The sequence below is a fragment of the Pongo abelii genome, chromosome 1, assembly GCF_028885655.2.
Source record: "Pongo abelii isolate AG06213 chromosome 1, NHGRI_mPonAbe1-v2.0_pri, whole genome shotgun sequence".
NCBI lineage: Eukaryota > Metazoa > Chordata > Mammalia > Primates > Hominidae > Pongo > Pongo abelii.
Genome location: NC_071985.2, coordinates 144475777 through 144498452, shown reverse-complemented (window position 1 = coordinate 144498452; position 22676 = coordinate 144475777). Strand labels below are relative to the sequence as shown.

The 22676-nt window shown below is 39.8% G+C and overlaps 1 long non-coding RNA gene across 1 annotated transcript; it reads left to right on the top strand.

Annotated features, from left to right (window-relative positions):
• The first annotated feature begins 1476 nt into the window (after window positions 1–1476).
• LOC129050153 (uncharacterized) lies at window positions 1477–8447 on the top strand. Its single transcript, XR_008513678.2, has 2 exons — window positions 1477–2090; window positions 6755–8447. It is a non-coding gene; the product is annotated as an uncharacterized LOC129050153 (long non-coding RNA).
• Window positions 8448–22676: the final 14229 nt, after the last annotated feature.

Genomic DNA, 22676 nt, shown 5'->3' with positions numbered 1-22676 from the left:
TAATAACATTTGGCATATGCAGATAGAGTGCTTTGCAGACTGGAGCATGGAGAATTATGCTCGGCATGTTCCAGAAAAGATGAACCATGATTCAGGTGAAAAAAATGTCAGGTACATTTTTGACAGTGGCAGCAAACCCAAACAGTGTAACCAAACAATCAATATGGACGCCCTCATTAAAATCCCCCAGTGGCTGCGAGTTTGATTTTCAGCAGGGTCTGGACAGGAATAATAGATTTGGTGGCCTGGAGGAACATTAGAGGTTTTAATAAAAGGAACTTAAAATTACCATTGTTGGCCCTGGTTCCAAGGAAGCCCTGGTTGGTTGTCTGTAACAACACAGGATGAACCTAATTCCTTGCCTCTCGGATTCTTGCTATTCAGCTTAAAATGCCATTTTATGTAAGCCTGATAATTTCTCCCCAAAAATAAATTCATAAAAATTGCTTTAAAATTCCTGATCAATGTTTTCAGTTCACATAGATATTAAACCGAATTTCCTAAAGCCTGAAAAGCTAATTATGCATTCAATTAGAGTTTCTTAATAAAGATTAAAACTCTGAAGTCTATTACAAGCCCATATTTAATTCAACTGCCATTTTATCCACACCATGGAAGTGTAAGTGGTAACAATGAATATAAATTATAATACACGCCATAGAAAGAATGCTATTTGTCCAAGAACGTTACTATAAAGAATTAAATTTTGCTATCAGTTGCATGATCTAGTTAAAATTGGTATTCTTTATTTGGTCTTTCAATGTAGTCCAATTTCCTACTTTGAAAAACAAATTCTGGGGAATAAAGAAAAGAGATTAATTTATCATTAAGACTCTGCTTAATTGAAGTCAATTCCGAACAAACTTGAATTCAATTTCTGCTCATTAAATTGAATGTGCTCTGCGTTCCTCTCTGCATTGCTTTGAGCAAGCAGCTGAGAACAAGGGACTAACATCAAAATTATTAAATTGAGGAGATTTTATTTGGTCTTCACATGCCAGAGCCGCTTTGATGAGGAGCTGTTTTGGCACTGAAAGGAAAGAAGAGCAGCTGGAGGAAAAATCAAATGAAACTAAGCCTTGGAAAATTGAAGAAAACGCAAGCTTAATAATATTTAATAATTAAATTTCCACAAACAATAGCGGCAAATGAAGTAATCTGCAAAGTCTGTGAACTCATTTGCATAATTGATGCCGGTCCCCTGTAAATGAATAATGAAGATAATAAAAGATGTTGCTAAAAATGGGCACAATAACAGCAAATTTCATCAAGCCGCGCTCTCTGATTAATCTGCTCTTGCAAATCAGCAGCGAGAGGGGAGCGCGTGATTAACCGCGCCGAGGACTGCAGCAGGCGGCGGCGCTGCCCTTTCTCTGCATGTCTCTGGGCGCGTCCTGCCCGCTCCCCGCGCTGCCTGCGCTCCTCTCGCCGCAGCTGCCGCTGGGGCTGCCGCGGGCGCCGCTCAGCCAGAGCGCGCCTCCGCCCGGCCCGCCCGCGCCCCGCAGCAGCGCGCTCGCTCCTTAACCACTTCGCCGCTGCCTTTCGTCGGGGCCGCGAGCGGGGCTACGGCCGCCCAGCGCCCCTGGCAGCCCCCTATCTCCAGCCGGGGCTCCCGGCCCGCGCCTTGGTGGCTGGAGGCCCAGGATGAGCCTCGATGGCGGGAGGCCCAGGATGCGCCAACAGCCCGGGCTCACTTCTTTGACGCCGAATAAACTGACAAAACAATTAGCTGGCCGGCTGGGGAAGGTGGTGGGTGACTCAAATGCCAGTCGGCTGCGTGCCCCCGCGCTTAGATGAGTCTGGGATTCTGGGCAGTTGGGAGTTTCTTTTCAGGAAGGGAGGTGAGAGGTGCCGGGGAGGCCCACACGGGCAGCCACTCTTGGAGAAATGGGGAATGGCGCTGTAAAAGCGCAGGCCCTCGTCCTCCTTTCTCCCCATCACACAAAAAGGATGGGCCTTGAAAGGGATGAGTTTATTATGCACTTTTAAATGCCTATTCAGAAAAGAACAGGAGGCAAAATAAAGATGCCTCCCACCCCACCAATTCCTTTCCCTCGAAGAGAAAAGGAAAGAGAAAGCAACCCACAAAGGTAAGCTGGGTATTTCAGATTTCGTGTGTCTTTTTTTTTTTTTTGGAATCAAAATAACATTTTCCAGTTTGCCACTTACATTTTCGAGTGTATTTTTCTCAGGGCTAACTCTAGGGGTAATAAAATCTCTGGAAGCTATTATGCCCATATATGTTTTAAGCAGGAGTTTGTGAAAGCAACTTTGCTGAGTGCAAACTTGAGACGATGAAACTGAAAATACTTTGAAAAACACGATCCTCTTCCAATCGAGGTGCCGCACTTTACCAGCTCTCTAGGATAGTTGTCTCAGGAAAATGAAATTGTTGATAAACCATAGTTCCAGACTGTTACTTACTTCACAGCCCTCAGGTTGCAATCAATCGTAGCCCAGGCCTAACAGGACTGACTCCGGCTTTTCATTTGTTTATAGTGTGTGCAATGTTTTATGCTTCAAATGCACCATGTCAACTATGCAAAATGATGCATAATTTTTGTTTGCATCCTGGATCCACCTCCACAATGGTTTTTGTTTAAAATAAAGGTCATGATTGTTTCCCATTATTACAGAATGGAAACCGATCCTAGACATCTGTGAAACGTATCTTAAAAATTCCACTACTGAGTTGGGAAAAGCAGAGAGTTCATGTTTACTTCATTAGCAAAGTCCAATTGAATCTACTTAACTCGACCAGCTTTAATCCAATCTAATAAACCATGAGCTTGTTCCTGTGTCAAAAAAAAAAAAAAAAAAGCCAATATGCTGCCCTGAGCCTGTGAAAGTTGTCAGAAACAAAATGGAGTCACTTGTGTTAAAAAATTAATTAATTAATTAATTAAAAGAACCCTGACAAATATAGCTGCAGAAGGCTATGAAAAAAAAGATTCTCATGCATAAATGCCTGATAACAAAAACTATCACAAAAGACCCTGCAAAAACCACAAAGATGCTCAAAGATGATTACAGCCTTACACAAACAATAACTTCAGCAAGAACATCCGCCCAGTGACTGCCTATCCAACCTTGGACTGGCATCACCCTTGTTATTGTTATGGGTCTTCATAGCCAAGGATAATTATCTCAAAACAATGATATAATCCTCATTTTTCCTTTAAAAGCCTTTGTCTTTCTTTACCTCCCGCATGCCTGTAGTTTACTACAGCATGTGTATTCCCATTCCAATGCTCTGTTCCCAAATAAATTTAATTTCCTTTTAGACAGCCTCTCTCTGTTTGTTACTTAGGCTGATAGCCCCAAATTCCATCTTTCTCATTGCCATGTCATCAAATAAACCTGTGATTTTCTTGTTTTTGCTAAGCAAATGGCTTGTGTTGTGGTTAGTGTCTCTAGTGTAACAATCACTTTGTGTTTCCCTGACTCTCCTAAGTACAAAGAAATAGGAACCCCCGCACTTTATGTGGGAAAAAAACAGAGACTGAGAAATTAATTAACTGCCCACTCTCACATGGGCCTACCACCATCTTCCAGGTCTTTCTTTCCAGACCTGTGGTCTCTCCCCACCTCCAGCCTCTTATGGAGAGCAAAGGAAGGAAATGGGAACAGGACTTAACAGCAACATTCCAGGAAAATGAATAGAATATGGGAAGGGTTCGAAATGATAAATCCAGGTAATAGAACGAGTTTCAAACAGCAAGAGCCTGATGGTAATAGGGAAGCCAGGGGAAGGGCAGAGGTTGTGCAGAAGAAGAATCTGGCAAAATAAGGACTGTGGAGAGAAAGTAAGTGGCTTTTAAGATGTCTTAAACATGGGGTCAAAATTATACCATAAGAAGAAAGAAAAAGTCCCTGGGAGTGTTTGTAGACTGACAAAAGGAAAGGACGTGAAGAAGGGCCTATGAGAGAACTGGTATCCGAAAGATTATGTGCAACACTTCTGAGGAACAAAGGGTGACAAACTGCCTCATGAGAATGAACTACTGGAAGGACGGAGAGACACAAGGAATGGCTGCAGTCAAGGTGAATTGTAGGCCGTTGTGAGAGTTTCATCCCAGGGGCATGATGAGAATGCCAGGGCCTGATGCGCGTCAACGGTGCTTCATCTGCTCAGAGACAGAGTGTCCTAAAACCAGTCAGACGCTAGATGTAGAAGTATGCCACCCAATGTCACCTAGCAGTTCAATGCCAGGGAGAGAAAATTCAGGCTTTCTTATCCCCTTTCTAGAGCAAGCCCATGGAATATGCCACTTTCCTAGTTAGGATTTGGAATTGCTCATTGGGAAGGGCTCCGAAGAGAAACTCTTGAGAATTGTTGATTTCCATTTCAAATCCCCCTAATGCATAAAATAAGAATGTGTTCTGCAGTGTTCCTCAGCTTATTAACTTTTATAAAAGAAAGGAATGATCTTTGTTGTTACTTGAAAACAGCCACATTTGGAAAGGTCTACGCTACCCAAATGTAATAAAAATAAATTTTAGTTCAATTGGTCAGTCTTGAAAGCTAATTGAACAGTCATGCTTTATTCTAATTATTCCTGGCTACCATTAAAGTGATGGAAAAGTAAGTACGTTTTTATTGCCAACTCCTTGGGTTTCTTCTCTTTTTTTAATTTGTTTGTTTTGTTTTTAAATAAGACTGACCAGTTTGGGCAAGGGCCTAATGCTCTCTCAGCAGGTAAATTTTGCAACAATGTTTCTGAAACCCTGGGTTCTGGGATGCTGTGTGGGTCTTCATCACTTGCAAAAGGTGTCCTTATGGAGCCTGAAATCTAGCTGAATTCTGCATGGGTACAAAATATGATGTTCTGGTTGACCCGATACCATGGTTAACTGATGGTGACAACATACATCATAAACCATTGTCTGATTCTTAAAAAATTCAAAGATTGTTAAAGGAGAGTTAGATGCAGAGCATCAGGCAGAAATTGTTGGTAATCTGGCTCATATCCTATGATGTTCAGTTTGTTTACAGACTGAATTTGCACATAATCGAGAGTTATTTCCTCACAAATAATTTATCTCTAATGAATAATGATGTCTTTGTTGTGAGCTCATGGTGCAAATAGCAAGTTTCCCCTAGTCATAATTATCTACAACTATTATGTTTTCCCATTCAATTAAACTTTTCTTACAGAAACAGAAAATTTTATTAAACTACTCAGAAATGATTAAGAAATTAGCATATAAACTAAAGAAGGCAATATTTAAGTAGGATACCCACAAGCCATTTAAAGAATAATTTATGGATATACAGACACTAAACGAGTAAAGATTTTCCCGTACTGGTTATTCGTTCTCGTGATAATTTTGCCATCTATGCTCCTCCCAAGCTAAAGCACAAATTATTTATCTTCCCTGATTTGTTCAGGCTTTCCCAGGATTTATTTGACCCGCTAAAAGCAAGTGTCAAAACCCCTACATCTGCCCTGTTATTTACCCTTCCCTCTAACTGGAAAATCATAAAGAAAATGAATTAAAAGAAAAGCTTGCAATTCTAAATTCTACTCTTACTTTTTTCCTATTGAGAGGTGACAGCATTCTCGCAGCCCCGGCAGCCCTCGCTCGCTCTTGGCGCCTCCTCGGCCTCAGTGTCCGCTCTGGCCATGCTCGGGGAGCCCTTCAGGCCGCAACTGCGCTGTGGGTGCCCCTCTCTGGGCTGGTTGAGGCAGGAGCCTGCTCCCTCAGCTTGCCCGGTGGTGTGGAGAGAGAGGCACGGGCGGGAACCGGGCTGCGCGCGGCGCTTGCAGGCCAGCTAGAGTTCCGGATGGGCGTGGGCTTGGCGGGCCCGCACTCGGAGCTGCCGGCCTGGCCTGGCCCCGGGCAGTGAGGGGCTTAGCACCCGGGCCAGCAGCTGCGGGGGGTGCGCCAGGTACCCCAGCAGTGCCAGCCCACCTGTGCTGCGCTTGATTTTTCGCGGGCCTTAGCTGCCTCCCCGCGGGGCAGGGCTCGCGGCCTGCAGCTCGCCATGCCTGAGCCTCCCCAGCCCCCAGGGGCGCCTTGGGCTCCTGTGCAGCCTGAGCCTCCTGGACGAGCGCCGCCCCCTGCTCCAGGGCGCCTGGTCCCATGGACCGCCCAAGGGCTGAGGAGTGCGGGCGCACCGGGGCACTGGCAGGCAGCTCCACCTGGTGCCCCAGTGCCGGATCCACTGGGTGAAGCCAGCTGGGCTTGTGAGTCTAGTGGGGACTTGGAGAACCTTTATGTCTAGCTAAGGGATTGTAAATAGACCAATCAGCACTCCATATCTAGCTCAAAGTTTGTAAACACACCAGTCAGCACCCTGTGTCTAGCTCAGGGTTTGTGGATGCACCAATCCGCACTCTGTATCTAGCTCAAGGTTTGTAAATGCACCAATCAGCACTCTGTGTCTAGCTCAGGGTTAGTAAATACACCAATCAGCACTCTGTATCTAGCTAATCTAGTGGGGAGGTGGAGAACTTCTGTGTCTAGCTCAGGGATTGTAAACGCACCAATCAGCACCCTGTCAAAAGGGACCAGTCAGCTCTCTGTAAAACAGACCAATTGGCTCTCTGTAAAATGGACCAATCAGCAGGATGTGGGTGGGGCCAGATAAGAGAATAAAAGCAGGCTGCCCTAGGCAGCAGTGGCAACCTGCTGGGGTCGTCTTGCACTCTCTGGCAGCTTTAGTTGTTTTGCTCTTTGCAATAAATCTTGTTGCTGCTCACTCTTTGGGTCCACACTGCCTTTGTGAGCTGTAACACTCACCGTGCAGGTCTGCAGCTTGACTCCGGAAGGCAGCGAGACCCTGAACCCACCAGGAGGAATGACTAACTAGACGTGCCGCATTAAGAGCTGTAACACTCACCGGGAAGGCCTGCAGCTTCACTCCTGAAGCCAGCGAGACCATGAACCCACCAGAAGGAAGAAACTCCGAACACATCCGAACATCAGAAGGAACAAACTCTAGATATGCCGCCTTTAAGAACTGTAACACTCAGCGTGAGGGTCCGCGGCTTCGATCTTTAAGTCAGTGAGACCAAGAACCCACCAATTCTGGACACAGTATCACAGCAGATTTGATTCAATCAATGTGTACTGAGCACCCACCATGTGACAGGCAGACACTCAGGAAACAGGTGAATAGATATGGGCCCCGCCCTCCAGGAGTTTCCCCCGACCTGGGTACCTACGTGTACACAGATAACGTTTATGTAACATAGTAAATGCAGTAGCTGAGCCTAGAAATTCTGGGATGGTGTAATGAGAAGAAAAATGGGAAAATTATGTGGTAGCTTAATTCATGACCTCATTGTTAACTTTATGATTTTTTTCCCAACCACAAATGCTATAATCCTTCACCTTCAACAGGTGTGAAGAGGCTCCCTTATTAACAGTTCTAGTAGGCTATTGACAATCACAGACTTCATTCTAGATTGTCCCACAGAATGACCTTTTCATCGAGCATACCTTGTTCAGCATTCTCCTATACAACGTTGATTTGTTAAGTTGCTATATACTGTATATTGGAAATATTTTAGATATATATCTATGCATACCTAAATATCTACATGTTTCACCCTGGGCTTTAGATTACAAGTTTCACAGTGGCTTGAGATGCCATTAAGAAACAAATATTAAAATTATCAGGCAATTAGTAATTGGTGGAAATTCTTGGACTTTGTGATTGGCATTATAAACATCACTGTAGCCTGAGAGGACTGTCCAACAAACATATGATCAATAGCTGCAGGAAACTACAGCTGGAGTGTGTTATAACTTTAAGGGATATGAAGAAAACGTAAAAGTGACTGCCACAGTAGAGTGCCACGAACCTTTATCTGCAGAGACAATGCTCTAACAAACCTGTGTGCCAGACTCTATTACCTTCACCTGTGACAGGAACCCTATTAAAATGGCTTAACCAAATAAGGATTTGTTTTTCTTTTAAGGGGAGGCATGTGAGGGCTAGTTCAGCAACCCCACAATTCCATCAGAGACCTAATTTTTTCTGTCTTGTTCATCATCCTTACCAGGTAGCTTTTTTCCTTATAGTCATAAGATGGATGCTTTACCTCCATGCATTTTTCTGCATTCTAAGCAGAAAAAATAAAGAAGGGGAAAAGTTGTGTGTGATCTGAGTTTGTCCCTTTTTATAGGAAAATAGCAGCTTGCCCAGGGCCTCACCTGGTAAAGTTTTGCATACAAATTATTGGGTAAACTACGTCACACAGCCTTAACTGTAAAAGAATCTGGGGAAGTGAGAAATTTTAACTGGGCACGTAGTTGTCCCAGACAAATTCAGGTAAGGAGAAAAGGGGAAATGGATATTGGTAAAGAACCAGTGTTGATTCAGTTAGTGTTTCCAGTTCTTATAAGTATCCCCTGAGACAAACTAGTGTGTACAACTACCTTGTATTTAAATTCCATGTACTACTGTTGTAAAATAAAGATTCTAAATAATTTTCATTGTATCTTCACTTAGCATCACTTTCACATATCATCACTTTCCTTGGGTAGAAGGTAACGTTTTTGTAAATGTATTAAGTGGCCTGACCATTTTTGAAGGCTTGTCAATACAGCCAATATTACTATAACTAAATATACACACACACATATATGTAAGTTTAAACATAGATAGTTAAACTTTATTCTGTATCTTGATCTCACACTATGCTACATTTTTTGAAGGACTTTGTGTCCATCCTACTGCCAGAAGTTTACTGGCTAATTTAGAATAAATGAATGAATAATATTAAGAAATGGCTTAATACACAATACAGGTATGAAAGTAGTTAAGTAACTGCAGGATTGTGACGTGGGTCAGCAAAAGAAGTAGAAGAGTAAAGTGGATGATATATTTTTATCACTGTATATCTGTCTCATTAAAAAGCATTAAGTACCACATGCACATAGCGCAGTTGTCAAAATAAAAGAGATGTTTTACTTGAGTGAACTCTTGATTTTATTAATTCTGGTAGCTATTTTTTTTTCTTTTTTTTTTTTTTTTTTTTTTGAGATGGAGTTTCGCTCTTGTTGCCCAGGCTGGATGCAATGGCGCCATCTGAGCTCACTGCAACCTCCGCCTCCCAGGTTCAAGTGATTCTCCTGCCTCCTCGTCCCGAGTAGCTGGGATTACAGTTGCCCGCCACAACGCCTGGCTAGTTTTTTGTATTTTTAGTAGAGATGGGGTTTCACCATATTGGCCAGGCTGGTCTCAAACTCCAGACCTCAGGTGATTCACCTGGCCTGTTAGTTATTTTTTAAACTATTTTTCACTTAGCAGTACCTCAACCAGAGTGGAGGTGGAGGAAGATAAAGCCCAAACTTGTAGAAAAGTTGGGTTGAATAAATACTTTTTGACACTAAATATCATTTAACCAGCTCAAACCAGTCAACCTAATTATGTTAGCTCCAGTTAAAGGTTTGCTGAAGGAGGAGATTGAAGCTATTTGTAAAGTTAGGTTTCTGTTTGTCTGTGGATTTCAATTATCCATGCTGTTTCTAGCCCCTCTTTCCAGTGAATAATCAAGAGTTGGATGAATCGCAAAGTATTGTTTTGGAGCACGACTTGGTTACTATCTGTCAGAAATGATAATTAGCATCAAAAAGCATTTATTCAACCCAACTTTTGTACAAGGCACTGTACTAGCTCGTAGCAGTGGGGGCATTTGGAAAAAGCAATGAATGGTATAGCAGCCTCTTACCAGATGCACATTTTCTTAGAAAAGGCAAGTAATGAGTACATAAGTCTATAACCTTCAACATAGTGGGAGGAATGAGTACAAGTATTTTTTCCTCAATAATTAGATTCACATTCTTAAGAGTCTGGCTGAAGGCATCAGCAGACATATATCGTCTCATCCAGTTATCCTAAAAGGGAAGTTTGAATGTTCAGTTTACACAAATGTGTTGACTTAGGTTTTGCAAATGAGGGACTTTTTTAAACATCTCATGCTATCTTCCACATTAGGCTCTGCTCTCCATCTTCCTTTGATTGCAGTGCAAAGACACTTAGCTCTGCCAATTACTATGTGATTCTAGGCAAGTCACTCAGTCTTTCTGAACTGCCTTCCCTTCCTTCGTCTTTAAAATGGGGACAACAAAATCTACTCCATGGGGTTGTTAAGGGGAAGAAAAAAAGTCATTTTAGATATAAAATCATTTGGTAAAATGTAATGTGTTATACTAATATAAGGTATTACTGTTTTGTTAATCTGAAAATAATATTGAGGAACCTTTGTCTAGTGCTGACATCATTGAGCATTTGAATGACTTTGAGCTTTGAATAATTTTGTTGAAGTAACACATGGTCTGGTCTCAAAGACCAGTCAGTGATGGCCAGCTCATTGGAAAATCTCTGGTTTTTGAAGTAAATCCAAGGGAGTACATAATACACTTCTACTTCAAAATTCCTGCCAATGGTAATCCTCCTTTGGAAGTAGTCACAAACTATTTTTCAAGATTGCTGAAATAAATGGTTCTTGGGCTTCAGAAAGAACTGATAGGCAAGTAGACATGGTCATCCTCTATTTAGTGTAGAGTGCTACTAGTATCTATTAAATCTATTAGAAGAAACGTTTGCTTTTTACATGCATTTGCCCTTTTAAGGAATATAACAAAATTAAGAAGACATTGCTGAAATCGGTGTGTTAGTCTTCACAAATTGCTACCACCCCAAAGCTCGTTATTGTTTTCTCCTTTATAATCTAAGTTTCAGTTTTGCCCAACTCAAGGACTTTCCACTGATGAATATCCCAAGTAATTATTGCCTAGTATTTTGTATTAAATCATCCATTTTCTTTCATTTATGGTTATCACAATAAATCTTCTCAAGTACCCAATTTTTGTATCAAGTATATACAATTTCACAAACATAATTAGATTAAAGGCATTTTTAATTATTATTTCTTTCTAAACCTCTGCTCAATTCTGGTGATTTGTAATGGTAGGTTCATGCTAAATAACATCAGATACTGTGCTAAACTGTTTTTCATACATGCTTCCAAATATTTGTGGGTAGTTTCTACAACGGGTTCTAAGCACAGGGTCTTAGAAAGGAAAAAGTATCCTTAGTATCTCTCCTCAACTAATGTAGCCAAGCACATTCCACAACTCTCCCAATCAGTATATTAAGCAGATGTGGTCTTTGTCCACCTAGTAAGTTGCGTTAGACCTTTCAACACACTGCAGTCTTTTTATCACTCAGCTGCCAAGTTCCCTAGGGTAATCATAGACAGCTTGTCAATTTAATTGCAAAGAAACAGGCTTTCTCGTGACCATTCCAATTTTAGTTGCTACTTCAAATTGTACATGATAGTTCTTCCATGCTGTCTGCCCTTTAAAGAGTGTGGACCTCTGCAAGCCTCTTAATGGTGATGGGAAGAAGAGGCAAGGCTGAAATTTTGGCTTACTGATAAAGCCTATAACATGCCTTTTATTAAGTTGCTGCTTTAGGAAAAGAAGCTTTTTCTCAAGCTCTGTATGTTGTCATTACATAGCCAAAGCTAAATTATTTTTTTCTTTTAAATGTTCCACTTTCATGCACATTTTCCTCCTTTCTGGGTGATAGAGGATTCTTAGGCCATCTGGATTCTGAAACATCTGGACACTGAATTTCTGCAGAGAATTGGAAGGAAGAGACAATCAGTGGTACGGGGTGTCTCCAGAGAGATTTAAATCAATGATGATATTTTGGTTGTATCCCTTTTGGAAAGTTAACACAAAAAGTGAAAGGAAAAAACAACACATTACGTGAACTCAGTGTTCTAGGAATACCAAGAGTACACTGCATAAAAAGGTTGGATTTTTAGATATGAATATAGATCAGTAACTAAATACATCTTTATATTAGATATCATTCCTAGAATCTCCCCCTATTTTTTCAATTGTTATGGAATTTGGATTTAATTTATTTAGACATACTTTTAATAGTTCTAGATTTCGATGGTGCATCATTTGAACATACTTATTTTACCTTAAACTGAGTATAATTCAGTTCACTTTTATTAAGCATCTATGACTTGAAACTCATACAACTATCATATTAAAAATGTTATATTCAACTAAATAGAAAGATTAGACATAGACACCCCTTGGTAAACTAAGAAGAGTTACTTTCAAAGATGTGCAGAAGAAAATAAGTGCAAAAGGGATAAACCATATTTCCCAGGACAGCTGGAGTTGTGAGTTTCTGGACCCAAAAATCAAAGATCCAAGATGATAACATGAGTGAGAGTGAGACCTAGTGTGTCTTACTGGGACTTTATAGAGTGCCTCCCTACAAGCTGAGCTTCGTGTGTGTGTGTGTATGTGTTCACACGTGCGTGTAAGGACCTACAAAGAGGCTGCTCTGGCAATGTGCAGGGGACCACCTCTTCTAGGCCATCAATCTCAGTAGTATACCATGTATAATATGACTACACAGTTCAGTACAGTCTGGTGAGGCATGAGTACAGTGCTTATTTATCACCCTCAGCCTTTCCCTGCTAATACAGCCTGGTCCAGTCTTCCCTGAACTTAGAGCTGCAGAACCAGAACAAGGGTCGATTGCCCAGATTGCCCAGTGAGCACAGCCCTTAGTCCAGTCTTAAAGCTTCTCCTTTAAGTCCACAAAGGTACTAGACTTACCATGCAGACAACTGGGAAGAAATGTTTAGATCATGTGATTTTATTTTCTCATGTTATTGAAAAAAAATTATTGTTTCCTTTCACTGTATTTTCTCTGTTAAATATTTGAGCTCTTAATTAATAGATTTTCTCTCCTGAAAAAAATTAAAATTGTCACAGAGTACACTTAAAGAGATGTGAGTTTGAAGCAACTAACCTTCGGTACTTTTCATGCAGTTTTCCTGAAGTATGTGAGGTTCTTCTACATACTAAAAAAAAAACTTCAGTGAAAGTTGATTTCTAGGAAACCAGACAGTTCAAAAGATTAAAAAATCCAACAGCAAAATTTTATGTAGCAACTATTTTTTTTTAAATCAGACGTACCCACATTTAAATAAAGTAACTCTGAAATAAGGGACTATAGACTTATTCTCTGGTTTCTGCCAATTCATTGTGTCCTTAATTTCCTCTAACTGCATCTTCACTGAGCACCACAATGAAGTACAATATTAGATGTTCACTTGTATGATATCACTCTTGTATGAAGAGAATGAATAAAAAATGAAGTTCTTAGCTGTGATCTATTTCAGATTAGCCATTTTCATTTATAAAATTGTTTATTTTACTTTGTCAGCTTGAAGGTCAATCTAACTTTAAATTGCATATTGCAGAATTTCAACAAGGATCTGAGACCCATCTCTGCTTTCTTTAAGACTAAAGGTGAAAAGCTGATTCTTAACCGGAATATTAGGCAGAGCTTTATGAAATGGACCAGATCATATTGATATAAGACTTGCAAAGGCACTTCACTTTGAAACCAAAACATCAGGGCCTAGCCAGGACTACAGATGGCATCAGAATTAGCAAATATTAGCTATGTACATTAACCCAGGGCAAACTATCAGAGCAAGTTCAAGGGAATACTTGCTGCACGCTAAGGAAAGAATAAACAATAACAATCATAATAGATACCATTTTTTCTATACTTACTGTGTATTAGGCACTATTCTAAGCATTTTAAATAGATTATCTGACTATATCTCCACAATAGCTCTTTGAGGTAGGTATATTGTATCATATTTTACAGATGAAGAAGGTGAAGGATCAGAAGGTTAAGAATCTTGGCCAAGATCACACAGCAAGTACATGATGGAGCAAGGATTTAAACCCAGGCAGAAAGACTCCAAAGTCCATATTCTGAATGATGAGGCTATGTGCATATGCAGTGAGACAGATACTAGGAAAGTCACAACTCAGTATGCTCAAGTATTGACATACATTAAAAGAAACAACCCCTAAGTAGCACACTTGCGTCATCACACCTTACTATAATTACATAGTTCAAACCTGCCTCACTTAATGGTAAGCTTCACATAGGTGGAGACCATGTCTGTTTTGTTCAGGACCATAATGCAAGTGCATGGCACATTACTTGCCACACTGTAGCTTTTTGATTATTTATTGAAAGTGAGGGACTGTCTATTCCTTACAGTGGCTTTAAATAAGGCCACAGATTCTAGTAAAAAGGACATGGGATTTGGACACGAATAACTTAGGTTCTATCTTAATACTGATACTGCAACATTCTAGTTCTGTGGTCTTAGCCAAGCCACTAAACCTCTGGAGTCTCTATTGTATCTTCTGATCAGTAAACACGATGAAGACCAACACATTCCTTTAAAAAGTTTTGGGTGCCACACAAATTAGCATTGTTATAGGTTCTTCTATTTGATGATAAAATACCTAAAAAGATAAATACAAATGAAGAGGCCAAATATTTTTTTGTAGATTCGGAGGACAGGAACACAGAATAGGAAGTCACAAATGCTAAATGCCCATTTCACTGAAAAGGCCCTGTGTCCTCAAGCTTAGCCTGAATAGGCCTGGTTGGTTTTCTTGTTACGTGTCTTTCTTGTGCTGAAAGAAACTATAGGCTGAGTATGCCTCTGGGATTAAAGTATTTTTTAACTGATTCAGGTCATCAAGCCTTCTGCCCCTTAACACATTCTGGCTATTTAAAAATTTTAAAACGTACCCCAAATCCTTTGCCTAGAACTTAACTCCCTAAAGGCATCTTATAATTTTACTAAAGTAGATCTCAACATTCCAACCATGCTTCCTGAAGATACAGGCTCCTCTTAGGTTGGTTTATTTGGGAAGCAGTCTTTTGTCTCTAGTAAGGAAACACATTTTCTTTTTCTGAAAGGACCAAGCTCAGAAACTACTGAGAGATAAAATCATAGATGCCCTATTTCATATGGAGTGAACCCAGATTTATCTTTTCCTTGATGGGAATTTTAGTAATACCCACAGAATATATAGCTTTCCTAAATCAGTCAGTTATGAAAAAGAAGTATGTCTGTATTTGGCAGGTAAATTTTAAAATGTTGTTATAATCCCTTCATAAGTGGAGTTACTTATTAAAATAATGTTATCATTTTAACCCTACCTTACACAATTAGTAGTCCATTCAGCTCTAGTTGAAACCCACAACTTTTAAAATATTTTTTTAAACTGCTCTATAACAAAAATAATGAGGACAGGCGTGGTGGCTCAAGCCTGTAATCCCAACACTTTGGGAGGCCAAGGCAAGTAGATCATCTGAGGTCAGGAGTTCAAGACAAGCCTGGCCAACATGGTAAAACCCCATCTCCACTAAAAATACAGAAATTAGCTGAGTGTGGGAGCGGGTGCCTGTAATCCCAGCTACTCAAAAAACTAAGGCAGGAGAATCATTTGAACTCAGGAGGCGGAGGTTGCAGTGAGCCGAGATCGCGCCATTGCACTCCAACCTGCGTGACAAGAGTGAAACTCTATCTCAAAAAATAATAATAATAATAATAATGAACAATTATTTGTTCTTAAGTATAATAATAACTGACATTTTTATGATCATAGCATTGTTAAATTATTAAAACAGATTTTTTTGGTTGAAAACACATCTTAAAAGGTAATCTGTCTAGGGATTCTTAACTTGGGGTTCATGCATAACATTTTTAAAGTCTTCAAATTTGGATAAAAACAACAATTGTACTTTCATTTTAGTAACTTCTAACTAAAATTTTGCATTTTCTTCCATTATGAATGTTAAGAATCAATCACAATAGTGTTAGCAATACCTGTAATTTGTCACCAATAAAAATCACAGAAATTTTCAAATTCTATTACAGTTACTACAAATATTTCAAAATATCAGTGTTATCCATCATTATATCAAAATTATGGTGGTTATTAGAGCAACCACTAGAGTATGTTATTTAATGTATTAATAATAAAGAAACACATCTGTTTCTGTATCACAGTGTTTTAACAATTTGCCAGCTGCTTTTACATATAATTAGTTTTCTTTATAATCCTATGTAATGTATATGTTTGTAAACTTTATTCTGGGAGGGACTTCACAAGTTTTTTGGCACCAAAAAACATTATGAACTCCTGTTTTAAAACTTACAGTATTGTATGGACTGAATCATCTCCCCTCAAAAAACAATGTATATGTTGAAGCCCCAACCCCCAATGTGATTGTTTTGGAGATAGGGCCTTTAAAGAAGAAATCAAGGTTAAATGAGATCATAAGCCCAGGAAGCCCTGAATCAATAGGATTAGTGTCCTTACAAGAAGAGAAGCCTGAGACCTCACTCCCTCTCTCTGCCATGTCATGACACAGGACGAGGGCCATTGTCTGCAAACCAGGCAGACAGCCCTCACCAGAACCTAACCATGCTGGCACCCTGATCTTGGACTTTCAGCCTCCACAATTCTGAGAAATAACTTTCTGTTGTTTAAGCCACCCAGTGTATGGTACTTTGTTATGGCAGCCTAAGCTGATGGATAACAAAATATACTAGGTTTTTTCTTTCTTTTTTTTTGTTTTTGTTTTTGTTTTTGTCTTTTTTTAAAGACAGGGTTCTATGTTGCCGAGGCTGGAATGCAGTGGCTATTCACAGATGCAGTCCCACTACTGATCAGCACAGGAGTTTTCACCTGCACCATTTCCAACTTGAGCCGGTTCACGCCTCCTTGGGCAACCTGGTGGTCCCCTACTCTCAGGTGGTCACCATATTGATGTCTAACTTAGTGCGGACACCCGATTAGAATAGTACACTACATCCTAGAACTCCTGGGCTCAAGCAATCCTCCCTCCTCAGCCAACTCAATTGCTGGGGCTACACTTGCTGTCTACCTTTTTCCTTTTTGAAGGCTCTCTTGCTTCTCCCTTTAGTTGTAAATGTGGGTGCTATTGGACAATTTACTCTACTTCTTCAGTATTTAAGACCTGGAACCACTTTGAAGCCCAAAGTCTTGTAAGTTGTTATGTAAATAAATATCATAAAAAGGAACTAACCTATTAGACAAGAATACAGAACATTTTAAATACAGTTGTCCTTTGTCTGTGACTTAAGTGACAATTGCTACAACTGCTTTCAGATTCTACTTCTGTCAGCAACATTGTTTTCTTTTACAAGTCCTCTGTGATCCAACTGCTTTATAAGGTACTCAACAATTCCAGGTATACACAGTGATTTTCCTGGCCCCTGCCCCACAGGGGACACCATGATTTACCCAATTAGGCAGCTGAGTGTCCTGATTGCAGATGGCTAATGTTGAAAGGGATTTTTGTGAAGGACCCATATTCCTACATCAACACTTATAACCTACTTCAGGAAGCACACCATACCATTTCTGGTTAACCTTAAAACAATCACATTAAAATAAAGAGGACTGTCAGTAGAGGAATTTTATAAATAGCTAAAATTAAACAGAGCAAGACTGGCAATGCTAATGCATAAGCAAAGAACTGACTTCCTGTATTTCATCGAGAATTCCTGATAGCAAACTGCAGTATGTTTATTATACATTAATTCAACACAGCATTCAAAATGAATTTATGCCCTGGCTGAAGGGTGCTATATTGAAACCAAATATTATTTATTATCTTAATATTAGTAACCATACTAAAAAAAATCACGTTAACAATTCAGTGTTTAAAAAGCTAAGGATACCGTACCTCTACTTACCAACCAACTGCTCTTGCCTTAATTTATGCAAGTGTAGCCTATAGCTAAAAGCTTTGTATATTTGTTTCCCCATGGTATTAGTGCTCAAAAATAGGACACTCTTTCAAGGGCACCTTATAAACACGGAACTATAATTTATTGGGCAAATTAAAGCTCATATAAAACGTGCACACTGAGGTACAGATTAACATATTTAATTTCAATATTACCTGCAAACCTATTTTTTCCCATACACTGTTCTAATTAGTCATATAAAATCGAGTCTGTGTATTATAAGCAATTATTTTAGTGGAAGTAGAAACTGAATCTGAATTAAATATACTGTAAAAAGATAACATTTTTATGGAAAGTAATATATCCATTTGTATCTAGAAAACTGTTCTAGTTAAATAGCACGAGAATGTTGAGCATTCAAAAACCTGATTGCGGTAAAAGTTGAGATTTTTATGATTTAATAACAGAATAATATGCAATCATGGTAATATACTAATATTTATATTTTGATGATAGTTCTAGGTTTCCAAATCCCTAGTAACTATTATATTCTCTTTATGCAGTGGCATTTTTCCTATTATGAATATTCACTCCCCCTACAGTTGAACATGCAAATTGTTTGTGAATATTTTATTTAGCAAATGATTCTTTTCCTATTAAACCTGCACTGGGAAGTAAAGTGTTGTAGATAGCAAGCTTACATAGCATTAGAATAGTTACAAATAGGCATTGATGAAAGATTATGCCCGAAAGTAAATCAAAGCTATCGCTTTAGTGGCAGGATTGTTAGGCTTTCTGAAAGTTGTCATAAACGGACATAAAGGCTTTGCCACTTAAGGAGATTTTTGAAAAGGTCAAAATTAAATTGAAACCACTGGACTGGGGATGATCAACACCTTGGACCACATGGTCCTCATTCTTAGATCTCAGCTCACATGTATCCTCACCAAATAAACCTGCACTGACCCCGCAATCCCATGTGGCTTCCCTACTCCAGCCCAACCGAGGACTTCTGCATCCACTTGTGTGGTACTTTTATAGGACAAATCAAATTTGTTTATTTCCTCATTCATTATTTTTCCCCACTAGAGTAAACTCCATGAGGGCAGGGATCAGTCAAGCATTGAGCACTGTTCCTGGCACAAGCAGGTAGAGCTCAATTAGCATTTTTGAATGAATGAGTGTCTTTGTCTGTTTGGACTGCTATAACAAAATACCATAAATTGGTTGGCTTATATACAACAGAAGTGTATCTCTCACAGTTCTAGAGGCTGGTAAGTCCCAGATCAAGGTGCTGGCAGATTCAGTGTCTGTTGAAGACCCACTTTCTTTCATAGATGGTGCCTTATCACTGTCCTTACATAGTGGAAGGGTCAAACAAGCTCCCTTGGATTTCATAGGGGCACTAATCCCACTCATTAAATTTCCACTCTCATGACTAATCACCTCTCAAAGGCCCCACCTCCTAATGCCATCACCTTGAGGGTTAGGATTTCCACATATGAATTTTAGGGGGACACAAAACATTTAGGCCATAGCAATAAGCTACTGTGCATTTTCTTCAAGATGTTTCTAGAGGATTATTTTGTATTTTGTTGTCAAGAAATCTCAGACTTCTTAAGAGATTTTCAAATATTCCCTTTGATTCAGAATTAGCTGTCCATTATATTCACAAAAACATGTCCATCCCCATTTCATGGACCCTCTCAAGAAGGTAAGAATCTGTCTCATATATTTAAATGCATAGTGTGGGCCAAAGCAGGTACATTGCTCGAGCCCAGGAATTCGAGACCAGCCTGGGCAACATGGTGAAAATCCGTCTCTACAAAAAATACAAAATATCAGTCAGGCATGGTGGCACACAAGTGTAGTCCCAGCTACTTGGGAGGCTGAGGTGGGAGAAGCACCAGAGCCCAGGAGGTCAAGGCTGCAGTGAGCAGAAATCATGCCACAGCAGCCCGGCCTGGAAAATCAGAGTGAGACCCTGTCTCAGTAATAATAATAATAATAATAATAATAATAATAATAATAATAATAATAATAATAATAATAATAATAAATGCATAGTGTATGAGGAAAGCCCATGGATCTTCATGAATGATACACTACTGCTTTTATGGCTATCTCTCATCATCCCAAGTCATTCTTCCTGCAAAATACTGCAAACCTCCAGATATCACTTCTCCTACCTCTCATATACACTGCTCTCCCACACTTCTGGAATGTTTTTCTAGTTTGGGGCTGTTATAGGCTGAATTGTGTTCCCCAAAAATTTATACGTTGAAGTCCTCTAACCCTCAGTACCTCACAATGTGACTCTATTTGGAAATAGAGTCTTTGAAAAGGTAATTAAGTTAAAATGAGGTCACTAGTGTGGGCCCTAATGCAATATGACTGGCTCCTTATAAGAAGAGGAGGTGAGGACACAGACACATAGAAAGAGAAGACCATGTGAAGACTCAGGGAGAAGGCAGCCATCTGCAATGCAAAGAGAGGAGCCCCAGAAGAAGCCAACCCTGCTGACCCCTTGACCTCAGAGTTCTACCTGGCAGGATCGTGAGAAAATTACTGTTGTTTAAGCTACAGAGTCTGTGGTACTTTGTTATGGCATCCCTAGAAGACCAACACCGTGGCAGTTATAATTAATAAGTCAACCTGCAAAAGACACTAAGTCACCATAGTCGTTTGTCTTAGGCATTGTCAACCTTTGGTCTGTCCAGCCTCCAAAGACCTTCAGAAAAGGTAAGCCCACGAAATCCATTCTAATACCTTATAATGTCAAAAAATTCTTCCTCCTACCCCTCCTAAATCCTAAATCCTCCTACTAAGGAGTCTTTTTCTCTTGGATTCTCAGGGTAGATAAGGAACAGCTTGTCACCAATCATTAACTATGACCTGTTCTAACATTTCAACACAGGACAAACAGGACCAGCCACCTGGTCTTTTCCTTATCACTCATTATTTTACATGCCTGGTTCTACTCTTTTATCCAATTTTAAAAAGGCTTTCACAACTCTCAATATGAGGATTACACCATACTTGGTTTCTATTATCCTCTTCAGCCTTTTGTGTGTCTTTCATATTTTTAAAAATAAAATGACTGTAATATTAACTATTACTCACAGTTCTACCTTGTTTTGATCGAAATCATTGATACCTCATAAGCCCACTTTGCAACTTCGCCTTTCATCCTGCTTTTTCCCACATCTTTAACATAAATTTGCAGCAGAAACTTCCATTACACTGTCCTTGAAACACTTTATTATCAAGTTCTTTCCAGAGAAAGGATTTTAATTCATTGCTTTATAGTCTTTTTCTTCTTAGCATTTTGAAAGGCTTCATAGAGTTCAAAATCCTCACATGGCCATTGCTTGATCTAGCCCTACCTTTCTCTTCAACTTCATGCCACATCACCCTCCTCCTGGCACACAAAGTTCTTGCCACACTTACCCGCACTGTGTTCATCAAACACGCCCCATCCTGCCCTAGGTAATTTGCTCATGCTACCTCTCTGCCCTCTCTCTCCTTCACTCAACCTCTCTCCTCCCTTTTTCAGGCTAACTCCTTCCTATGTTTCCTTGAAAGAGCCACGTCCTATGACAGGCTCACCTTGAGCCTCTTTTACCCTATACCTCCATGAGGTTTTCCTTTATAGAATTTTGTCACAATTGCAATTACATGTTTATTTCTGTGTGTGTTTAACATCCGCGGCATGAAGAGACCTTGAGTCCTTGGTCCTTTTGTTCTCTCCATGCTTAATCCCTTGGCAGTTTCATCGGTCTTTGGACTTTAGATATCATCAACATGCTGACAATTCTCAGATGCACATAGCTACTCCAGACTTCTCTCCCAAACTTCAGGTTCATACGTCTAACTGCCTGCTCGACAGTTGACCTCGATATATACATAGAACTATCAAACTTCACATGTCCACCTCTAAACTCCTGACCTTCCCCCTGCCAAGCCTGATCTACTGCAGCCTTCCCTCGTTTCAATTGATGGCACCTCTATTCTTCCATGTGCTCAGGAAACCAAAAAAACCTCACAGTACCCCACATGTCTTTCTCTCATACCTTAAACCAATCTCTCAGGAAGTTCTGTTGGCTCTGCCTTCAAAATAAGTTAAAATGTGGCCATTTCTCACTATTTCCACTGCCCCTTCCTTGTTCTGAGCCACTGTCACCCCTCTCCTGGATTACTGCCTTGGTCTCCTGACTGGGCTCTCGGCTACCCCTGCCCTTTGCACTATTATCTTGACACAGCAGCTGGGTGTGACTTTTAAAACCTAAGTGAGGTTTTAAAACCCACTTAGGTTCCATCACTCATCTGCTCAAAATCCTGCAGTGGCTCCCATTTCCCTTTGAGGAAAGAGCAAAAACCTTACAATGGCGCACATTACCTGTCCAACCTTATCTCTTCCCTCTGCTCCAACTGCACCAGCCACCTTGCATTTCCTTAAACTGCCAGCCACGCTCATTGCTTGAGACTTTGCACTGGCTATTTCCTCATCTGAGAATGCTCTTCACCCAGACATCTCCATGATTAAGTTTTCAACTTCTTCAAAGCTTTGCTCAAAACTCAGCTTCTCAATGAAGCCAAAACCAAGTATTCTATTTATGATAATATTTCATCCAGCAATGCTCCCCATTCCATAATTCCCTCACTCCATTCTACTTATTTTTCTATAGTAATTATCACCTTCTAATGTCCTATATAATTTTTACCTTTTTTACATTATTATTTATTATCTGTACTCCCCACTAGAGTGTCATCTTTATGAGGCCATTGATAGATCTGAAGTAGCTGAAATATAGCAGACTCCCAGCTATTTGTGAAATGAACATAGAGGAACTTCCTATACAAACTGCAGTTTATAAGAGTTTACAGGGTTCTTTTAAGGATAAATGAAATAGCATATGTGAAAAGGCTTTGTAAGCTAAAGTCTCCTTTGACAAATACCTAAATCTTTATTCTTTCCACAGAAGTTACCAGTATTACCAGTGGTGTATTTTTTCACTTAGCTATGTAAATATACTCATTAAAATACCATATTATTTTATATGAACTTTTTAAAAT